Genomic DNA, 11,135 nt, shown 5'->3' on the forward strand with positions numbered 1-11,135 from the left:
TTTGTTCTGCACGCGTCGTGTCGACAAAGAACAGGAATTTCATCATTGTTGGGCCTAATTTCGTCGTGCTCCGTATGAACAATACCTGAGAGATGCCGCCCGAAGGTGTGTAGGCCCATTCGTCACATGGCGTTTCGTCATATGCTGGTTCGTAATAGGTCGTTTGGCCACATAGAATCATTCGTCATATATAGAATTCTAAACGCGTTAAAATTGGTGCTTATTTCAAGCTAGTAATCGCGCGGACATCACAGTTTTCTAGAAAGTGCTCTCGGAATAGTCATTTGTTTGGAAAGGAGTCAGTAATGGTGGCAGTAAAGAGCATTGATAACTTCTAAAAATGGCACTTTATTATCGAAAAGCTGGTCATCGACTTTTCACTCATCCTTGTTTACACAAATTATGATCTGCTTGCGCAGCATGTCGGTCTTCATTCAAGACCTGCCTGATCGCTGAACGTATCTCAACTGGGAGAAAGTCCTCTCTACAACACAGCTTCCATCTAGGACAAAAAACGTCAGTGCAGCGTTTGCCGCCAGCCTGAGGTAGTGAGTGGTAGAGTCATGCCAATACTGAATGAGTTGGGAAGCTGTGTTTGTCGGTCTTGTTTCCAGCAAGAACTGGTTAGGAACGGGGGACCGTGAGCGCACGACTGTGCAGATTGCTACTTTGAAAAGGTCCATTCGGGGAGAAATCGGGTTTAACCCGATTCTCTTGAAATATGTTCGGGGTGAAAAAATCGTGTGAAATTGTAAAATCGCGTTTTACCCGAAAACGAACAACCCTGTTTTAGATGCGAAGCATCTCATGCTCGGGGCTTTGTCCCTCCCTCCCTCGTTGTCGTTGTCCGCCGTCCGTACTCTACTGCGCATGCGCGTCTCTTTGGCCCCGTCAGCGTTTGGGCTGACGTCAGCGTAGTCCACTATAAAAAGAAATAGTTAGGAGACGCCCGGTTTCGATCCCACGACTCTATGGCCGCAACGGGAGGTACGTGGCGCTCTTCCCACTGCGCTACAAACCGAGACGGGAGCATGTGCAACGAACGCGCCTGATGTCCTTGACTCATTCAAACTACGTCAAGAAGCTACTGATACAACGAAGGCACGCGAAGCTGAACGTCAACGGAAACGACGAACTGAAAACTAATGGGAACTTCAGTCGACCCCATGGCTGCTTCCCATACTACTCAGGGTTCTTTTTTACTACTCAGGTAATTTTTTTTTACATCAGCGGTCACATATAAGTGGCCACCGCATCGACGGGCAACGTGTAAGTCGATTTGCCCATGTTGTTCCATGTCAGAATCGTGCACGAATATTCGCCATCTTCTGTGGAATACACCCTTTAAGAAAGCCAGCGCCGCCTAGTGACGGACGCACCAACTGCTCTCGTCCGCCATTACTTGATCTACTTGCCAGCGTGCGGCATGCACACACGGTACGCCTCAGCGCTCAGTGGCTCGAGTTTACTATCTTTTGTACTTTTTGCGGCCTCTTGCGCCCTGCAGACGCTACTCGTCATCGTCTGAACACATCCGCGATGCCAGGATGCTGTTGCGTGCCTTTGTGCAGCCAGCGTGCCACGAAAGACGCGCTCGGAAACAAGGTACGTACGCACTCAGTACATACGTGACGCTAGAACGTGCCGTAGCAGATCTGATGTATGAACGGAAAACATGCTGGCCATGCGTACTGAAAAACCGCTTGCATCAAAAAGAAGGGGAGGTGATCTGTTTAAACCATTGGCAAGCGTGCTGCGCTGCTGGACGAGTGCGTACTTTCCCTGGTCGCGGTCGCTGAGTGTTCGGGCTCGCCGTGAGCACTTCGTGCGAACTGCTCGCGCTTGCTTCAGTTTTTTTTATTATTATTATCGTTAAATACTACGGTTAGGAGCAGTTTGTGAAGGTTAACTGAGAGCTTCTCTAGCGTGGGCTGATGCAAAGTCATTGGAGGTAGATATTTTCATGTTTTAAGCGCGTTGAATTCGCCCGATGACTTTCGCGTCATATTTCCTGTTGGTCTCAATGAATTTTTCAGTTAGTTTCGTGAGCGCGCTACTTCTACGTTTTCAGTCAAAGTTCTGCTTCGCATGTAGTTTTCACGGTGCGATTTTAGTAAGCTCGTCAAAATCGCATGTGCTTACTACTCAACGCCCGTTCATAGTTTTTATGGTTATCAGCCAACCTAGAAACATTGTACTAAATTGTACCTTTTCTTAAAGGGATAAAAACATGAATAGTATAGAAAGCAACTACGCGATGTTTTTTTTTTTGCTTCTCTGGGCTAATGCAATTTTTACCCCTTTCTTAGGTTTCATTCTTAGGATTCCCAAATGATCCTGGCCTGAAAAAAAAGTGGATTGTGGCTATACGCCGAGATCAAGGCAAGAAATTTCAAATAACCAAACACACGAAGGTCTGCTCAAAGCACTTTGTTGATAGTGACTTCTTCTCAAACTACGCATCCGGTAGAAGACGCCTGAAAGAGCATGCTGTGCCAAGTGTGTTCAACTTCCCGTCACAACGTCCTAAAGTACAACGGCCACCCCCTAAGCAACGCTGTGCAACATATGTGCAGCAGTTGACAACCCAACGTCAAGGAGCTTTTACTGGGAATGGCAACTTTGATGGGGTGTGTGCACAAGATGTAGATCTCCCTTCCTCGAACGAACCAAGCAACGAGGACACTGAAATGAGCAGCTTGGAACAACAGTCATCTGTTTCCAGCCAAGGCTGCCCATTCTGCAATGAAGCCAAAACTGCAGCGACACAGAATCAGCAGCTGCTGAAAGCAGCCCAGAATGATCTAAAAGCCACGCAGAACGAACTGTTACGTGTTAAAATGGAACTTCGAAAATCTGAAGAGCTAGAAGAGGAGCTGAAGGCTGCTAAGTTGAAGGTTTGCAAATTACGAGGGAGTTAGAGCTGATGAAGGAGGTGGCAGATAAGCTGCGGAAAAAAGCCGGAACACAGTTTTCCATTGAACGGTTCAAGCACAGCGATGAAGACATGCGTTTTTATACTGGCCTACCATCATACACGGTGTTCCAGTTTCTTGTTATGTTCTTCAACCCTGGCTTACAACGGGAGAATGTGAGAACTTGGTCTACACCTCGTTCAGACCCACCAAAAGCAGGCAGACCAAGGAGTCTCACAGTGGAAAATGAATTCTTTTTGTTTCTTGTGAGGATGCGCCTCGGACTGTTCGAAAAAGACTTGGCAGACAGATTTTGCGTGTCGATTGCCACCGTTTCAAGCATATGCATAACTTGGACAAGCTTCGCTTTTATCAAGTTGTCACATCTGAATTTATGGTTTTCTAAAGCAAAAGTGCTTGAAGAGATGCCTCCAGCTTTCAAGCCCAAGTACTCCTCAACACGCGTTATCCTGGATGCAACTGAGATAAAATGCCAGGCAGCGAGCTCACTCGCACTTCAGTCGGCAACATATTCGCACTACAAGTCTGCGAATACGTTTAAGGGTTTGGTCTGCATTTCACCCGATGACACCGTGACTTTTGTGTCAAACCTTTTTCCAGGCTCCATCTCCGACAAGGAATGCGTGCGTCAAAGTGGTTTTTTGAAGCGTTCTTTTGAGGAGGGTGACGTCGTAATGGCTGACAAGGGCTTCAAAATCCAGGACCTACTAGATGACATCAAGGTTCAGCTGAACACACCACCCTTTCTTACCAGAGAGCAATTCTCGGAGGAGGAGGTGGAAGAGACCGAGGAAATCGCGTCCCTGCGCATACACGTGGAGTGACGCATACAGCGAATCAAGAACTTCCACATCTTCGACAGACCTATACCGCTTTCCCTGGGTCATGTCATCAACGAGATGTGGGTGGTGTGTGTATTGCTGACAAACTTTCAGTCTCCCATTATACGTGCACCAAGTGACCACACACCTAATGACACTACCCCAAATGACTCAACACCAAGTGTGAGTGAATGAAAATGTGTTTATTCATGGACGATTCATCCACCGCACAGTAGCTGGAGAACAGAGGAAGAAGCTCTGAATAAACAAACACTAAATATTTTGAATAAAGCAAATTTGTATTTTATCTTTATGACACCTCTGTGCTTGCAGTGTGAACTTGCAGCACAAAGTGTGCTTCTCCTGACTAGCAAATTCTGCATTGCCCCTTTTATCACATTTATTTGGCCAAATAAGGCAGCAAAACAGAAAAGAAAAAGTTGTCAAGTTTAGGCCTGGCTACAGCCCAGTCCTGCTCGCAAAACCTTATGCGCTCAACAATCATGAACTGGTCCGAAAACACGGCAAAATCTGTCCAAGACAGGCCTGCCAACGCCATCTGGCCGAGCACTTGAAAGTAGTAGTCATGACTACGGTCTAGCCTGAAGATGCCTTGATGGTCTTTCACCATGTAAAAGGGCTCTTCTATTTGTGAAACTGACTTGCCCTTTTGGCTGTATGGGCACTTAACCTCAAGGAGGCCATGCATAGGTGTGTCTGACGGATCAAATATCAGCCTGTCTGGCGACGCACCCAGCCACGGACATGAAGGGTCAACCAACAACCCACATCTAAAGGCTTCAACATCGTGTCCTCTGGTCTTCATCACCGACACATATCGGTGAACTGCAGGTTGCTCGTTGCTGATGCCATACCTGTAAGAAAAAGTTGCATCAGTGGTACAAAACAATTTCAAAAAAAGGTGGAGGAGGGGGTTTATGCGCCAAAGCTGAGCTATCATGCCTTGTAGAGGGCTTCGGATTAATTTCGTCCACCTGGAAATCTTTTGCGTTGACCGAAATCTCAATTAACGGGCATTTTTGTTTTTTGCCTCAATCAGAAAAATGGCTGCTGTGGCAAGGATAACGCAGTGTGGTACTCAGCGGCACCACTGAACCACGGCAGGGGAGAAAAAAAGAGTACGCAACTGCCACATACGTTGCAAGCATGAAACATTTGCAGGTATACATTGACACTCGTGCCATTCCTCCTCGCTTTGTGTGGGACCTTTGCCTAAAATGCTAAAATGACATGACGACCCTACAGATGTTGTCTCCTAATGCTCGTGCTACATGGTGTGATCAGAGGCGAGCGCACGCTCACCTCTGCCTATATGATCAGTGTCATGAGTTCAGGCGACACGGTTTTTGGGGATTCAGCTTACGATTCAGCTTTCACGATACAAAATAATAAAACAAGCATACAGATACATTTGCACACGTGCATCTTGGACCAAATGTTAACTAAATTTTGCACATATGGAGCATAAAAATGCATGCAGTTGGTCTTGGCCGATGCATGCGCACATCCCATTTGGTTTACTGGTCAGCCTACAAAAACTAATGCTACATGGGCAACCAAAATTTGGCACCACACAATGCTGTGTGTCGTCACATTTTTGTAGCCGTGTTGCATTAGTTTTTGTGGGCTCTGACCCAGAAACTAAGTTCACTCAGCCATGAACCAACTAGTTCACTCAGTTTCTGCCCATTGTACACGTGCACATCTCAAAAATACAAAAAAAAATACATGCTACATCAATCTTCAATAGTTGAGAATTTTCTCTTCCTTGTAATGCTTCGAGATGAAGTTGCCAGTAGCAGTCATTGGCCACAGTGCGTGTCTCGCAGCGCATTCAAAACTGCTAATTCATATGGTTAAGTGACAATGAAATTTCACAAACGTAAAAAAACAGTCGCTTGAATGTAGGGTCATGCCATGTTCCATTTTGGTGGAAAAAGGAAGTATGTGCCACTGTCAAAAGCTACATTGCCAAATTTAACTTTACCAAGATTACATAACAAGAAAAAAACGCAGGAAGTCACATAAGACTTCCTGCCTTTGCATTGTAAAAAAGAAAGGCCTTACTACACAATTTTTTTATTAGGAAGAAGCCCAAACATTTTTGTACTTACTGGATAGGTCTCACGCGTGACAGATCTTTCTGCGACGTAAAATTTTGCAGTCCTTTATCCGTCCACGTAGGGCGTTTCAAGACAACCCCGAAGGACGACGCTGTTACACGCTGCGACCGAGCAGCAGCATCAGCAGGCGTGATTTCCAAGCCCTGAACAGAAATGTTGGGAAGAGGTTGTTGCTTGTTTGGCCTAAAGTTTCAAGTGGAGCAGACCCGTGCTATTATGGAGATTAGTGGACCACGAAAAAAAAATTGTTATACGAGATTCAGCAGCACAAAGCCTTACCCACTGCGCCACGATGACAAAAAAAGCTATTCTTATACCTATTTTTATACCTTTATCCTCAGTGCCTTTTTTTTTTTGGTGTGATGATTTAAGCATCGATCACGTTACACCAACCTGCCCGGGCAACCACCGTTGCAAGTTCCCTGCCCAGTACTGGTTATGACGCAACTTTAGACTGCAAACTTACCTCAAGGATTGCAGCTTGCTGAGGAAGACAGCTCGCTGAAGTGTGCCTCCACACCGTGCATGACTGGAACAGGGCTGGCCTTGTCGGTGTTGTCGCGGTTGGGGCTGTGCACTCTACCTCGGGACAGATCAATGTCCCGAACCCGTGAGGCACCACTGGCTTCAAATATTCTAGTGGGCTGTCCACAGGTGTAGGCCCCATTCTTGAGGAGCTCTCAATGAGGTCCCCTGTTTCTAGTTGCCTCGAGAATGGTGAAGGACAGACGGAAGAAAGCTGTGATCCGAGCGTCCTTATACTGGTAGCCACTTCATTGAATGACTCCACAGTCACCCTTGCATCATAGAATTTACTGTAGATTGGCTCCGTTAATCCTTCTTGCCGCACACTTCTCCAATCGACAAACTCCAGTGGCATGGGAGCAAGTGGGGTGCTGCGTGGCCTTCGCCATTGCTGCGGCAGCTCTGTGCAGGACAGCTCGGGTGGCGGTTCAGTATATCCCTGCTGCTTTAGTAATGCCAGCAGATTTAGGGCAGCCCTACTGTGACTGCAGGCACCACTCCTACCGGCGGGGCATTGGCACGTAGCTTTTGTCACGGTGCCACCAGGCCCCAGGACCACGTCCACTTCATAGGGCTTTGAAGTCTTTTTTTGGCTCCTGAAGCACTTGCATTTCACATGCACATCCCCAGGGCTGGAATGAATACAGAACAAGTTTAATGCACTCATTCCGTACATGTGCACTAGTGAAAAACACTGCCATTTTTTACCCGCATCAGAATATTAAACTGAGTAAATGACATGCATGACATAAATTTTATTTCTGTGAATAATAAGACAAACACCCAAATATGTCGAAACATGGACGCTTTGAAACTCTAGAAAGGGAGCAGTTGGCAAGGACAATAATAATGATAGTTTCACTAATGTGTGAGACACCAACAACCTGGCCAAAAATTCTGGGGACCTTGGGCCTACATAGGTTCTTACACGCTTTTTTTTCCTGACAGGGTGATGTGCACACATACTACCTCTTATCCGACTTCAAAAATGGTTTAAAACTCGGTGTTTGCAGGGGGAGGGGCCGGGGGGGGGGTTGCACCATGTCCTACGACCTAATAAGTATGCGCAATAGGAAAACTCACGAGCATTTATAGCGGTTTTAACGTAAGCCACCTCTCACAACCACCGATCTACTTTTCCTGCCTATGCCAGCGCATGTTTTTGTAAGCTTCACTAGGCCGCGAAGGGTACACAGGTTATGCAGCGTCTGATCGGAACGTAGAGCCTAGAACTATGTACCGATTATTTCGTTTGTTTTGCTTCTGCGCCACGCTGCGTGCGCCTATCGCCGACACCTAGAATGATATGTTCGACGAGTTCCCCATGTGACTGCTCGTTTTTGAAAAGGATTGCCCTTTGAAATAAATGCCTACATACTAAACGACCTGCCATTCAATCGATTTGCGCCCAAGTTTCCACGTGTACTATGTTACAGATCCCTCGCCGCATGCTTTGTTGCCATGCAGTTATTGTAGGGCGAAGAGTCGCTCGAGCGCTGAAGGGAGATCGAGCGGCCGTGGCTGAAGGCTTTCGTCAGCTTTGCCGCTGACTACATTACGGAGCTGACATAACGGCGACGTGAACGACCTACACGCACCCATTTGTAGCCGGGAAACAACGCGGCAGAGCCTTTCCTGAGAAGCTATGCTGACCGTTCACATGCAGTTAACCAAAATCAAATATATTAATGTACTGTACCTTGCCGATGATGAAGCAACGCGCACAGACGACGGGTCGGCATACGACTCCGAGACGAGCTTGTGGCTGCGCTCGCAAGTACGTCCGGACGAACTGGAAGCACCCAAACTTTCGAAGTAGGGGCCTAATCGCCTCTCTGAAAACCCACCCGGTAGCAAGGATAAATCCTTCGACCACTGAATCGGGTCGTTGGGCATTTTAACAGAGTGCCGGGTCAGATTAGCTCGCTTGCGCACCACGCCGGTATTACGCCGGCTGATAGTAGAGATCAGGTAATGGCCGACGCCAAGTGAATATCGATGGTGATGATAGTAAGTTACGTTGCCAGACTGACTTTTCTAAAGGGTGTATTGTCCTGTCTCCATTGCTCCAGACAGCTATTCGGCGTCAGCTCCGGACTGCCTTTTGGTTTTGGTCCCGTCTGTTCTTCGCTTTCGTCCAGTGTCTTTTCTTGAGCAGGTGAAACCATGATGTCGAAGCCCCAACTACCCCAACCACGCACTTTGAGCAAATCCACTCATTTTGCCGTATCACGGCCGCCTCTGAGTCTCAGAATAACCTTCCCACCGCATTTTTCTGGGTGGCAAGATTTGCTGCATAAAAATGTGGTTGTTCCCTCTTCCATAGGAACCGGTAAAACACGAAAGTGAAATGTGTCTTCACATGAGCAGTTCAATGCTTATTGTACATCGATATCAACTTGCAGGTGATTATTTATATTTCGTCGGTATGGCACCCTTATATGCACCAACGTTAGACCCTGGATTGCACGCACCGGAGCATTGCGTAAATCCGACTGAAAACACAGGCGCTCGCAAACCGTTTGTGCGAACGAAACCAAACGGGTTGTCAACGAATCGTTTGGTGAAAACACGGCCCGCTGCAGCGAAAGGAGCAGCGGACCGTGTCCCGAGCACGACATCCTCAAGTCGGCTTCTCCGCAACTTACGCTGCGCGTCCCCCGTACACGTGGGCACTGTCATCGAGGCGCCAACTGTTAGCGCTCATTAGCGTCACGATGCATTATTTCTCTTCGCCTCTCCTAGACGGCAGCACCATCTGAAAGTAAGGATACAACGCGCGTTTCTCGTTCTATTCACGCGTCTGTTCATAGAGCAGTCGGGAGCGCCGTTTCGTACCTCCCGTGGCGGCAAAAGAGTTCGTGGCTCGAATCCCGCCGAAGCCACGTCAATCAAAGTTTTTCTGGCGATGTCATTTCCGTGACGGATAGGACGTCGTGAAATCTTGGTAGACCCCGGCGTAAAACACTGTCGTGTTAAAAGAGCCAAAATTTTGTAATTGGATAGATGAGATTTTAAAAAATGGCTGCGGCGTAGCCAAGCTAACCTTGGATATGCAAAGCACAAGCTTTGTTTAGTTTGGTTGAATCTGGGTTTCGCTTGATTACCCTTTGATGTAGCTGCATTGCCGATCACGGCTCAAAACCGTTCTGTCCCGTGCAACGCTCACAAAAGGAGGCCCGGCCTCGCTTTCACTCACAGCGAATTCGGCGTTCCTCGTTCACGGCGAACACGGCGCAAGAGGAGTCACGCAGCCCGAGACGACCCAGCAGCGCATGCGTTGGAGGCTGCGGGGTTGGTCGGCTGTCGATCAGCTGAGCGGCCGCCCCGTCATGGTCGCCGCCGCTGCTTGGGCAAAACTACGGAAAACAGGGCCTTGTGCGAAGCCCGGCGAGTCACGCGATGCGCTTCAAGGGGTGTGTTGCGGGGGGGTGTGTCTCTGGTCAAAAGGTGAACCAATTGCGCATCCGCGGCGAAACCGCTGGACGAAAGTAGTGAAGGTTTGCTTCAAAAATCTTTCGGTAGCAGTGGACCGGAGCAGTGGGGGGAGTGCGAGCTGATCGTCTCGCGGCCTGTAAGTCAAGAGCACATGGTTTCACGGGCCCGAACAGCGGTGACAGCTTGGGGCCTTCTGGAGTGCGTAGAGGCCACCCACATCTTTCAACTAAAGCGAAGCTTTCTATTCCCCATGATGGCGTCGTCCATCGCGCGAAACGCACGACAGGAGAGCCAACTTTATACACGAGCGCCCTAAGACAAAAACGGTTGATTCTGGTGGTAAGAATCGAACCTGAATCCCTCGCGTTATGGAACCGACGGTCGAAGCAGTTCGATCTTTGGAATTTGGCTCAGGTTGCATGGGGGAGACAGAGAGAGAGAGAGAGAGAGAGAGAGAGAGAGAGAGAGAGAGAGAGAGAGAACTTCTTTCTCTAAACAGCCCTAGCCCGGACCGTCGTGCCGCAGTGTCAGGAGACGGCTGGTCCGTAGAACTCACAGAGGTCCGCACTAACACAAAGGCAGTGCGCCGCCAAAGGTTCTTGCATGAGAGAAAATCGCTTTTTAAGCATCTTATCTTAAAAAAGGACTTTCATTATTTCCTTTTGTTTTAAGACGATAGGTTTACTTAATTGCGCTGCTTGCATGCGAAACTATTGGTCTGTCTGTGCGTAGAAAGAAAATTTATTAGTAACGTGACCTCTACAGATAGCGACCACATGAGTCGCCAGGTAACAGGATAAATGTTATGCTCACTCTTGAGGTACACATATATAATTTTGTGACGCAAGCTTCGCCGCCAATCATTCCTTACTCTAAACACCATTTTAGCAGGCACAGCCGCGAACATTCGCCGTCATAAGGCACTTTAGCTCACATATCTATAGAACGGAATTGATAGTCACGCTTAGCTAGAACGCTTTGGCTGTGGTGTGTACTCTAACCTAGATCTTCTCTACGATCCAGCCGCCCGGCTGGAGTTAAAACAATTCTTGAACGAAACCTTTGTGTAGGCACGCAATTTCCAAACAACTAAATCTGGGGGGCTACTTCCTGCTTATCAACATTGTCCTGCAAAAGGAAAACAGTTGGCGTATTAGAGGCAAAACGTTAATATATGACTGGTACGGATCCAGTGCACTGCTTTAGTAGCAGTGTCCTTTGAACTAAAGAAACGTTGGCATTTTCTTTTGTGCAAGCAAACAAGAAACGCG

At 47.8% G+C, this 11,135-nt stretch overlaps 1 pseudogene; it reads left to right on the forward strand.

Moving 5' to 3' along the window:
• The first annotated feature begins 2,967 nt into the window (after positions 1-2,967).
• Positions 2,968-3,952, forward strand: LOC144139840 (uncharacterized; annotated as a pseudogene).
• Positions 3,953-11,135: the final 7,183 nt, after the last annotated feature.

The sequence above is a fragment of the Haemaphysalis longicornis genome, unplaced genomic scaffold, assembly GCF_048455015.1.
Source record: "Haemaphysalis longicornis isolate Haplotype H1 unplaced genomic scaffold, Haemaphysalis longicornis Haplotype H1 scaffold_5, whole genome shotgun sequence".
NCBI lineage: Eukaryota > Metazoa > Arthropoda > Arachnida > Ixodida > Ixodidae > Haemaphysalis > Haemaphysalis longicornis.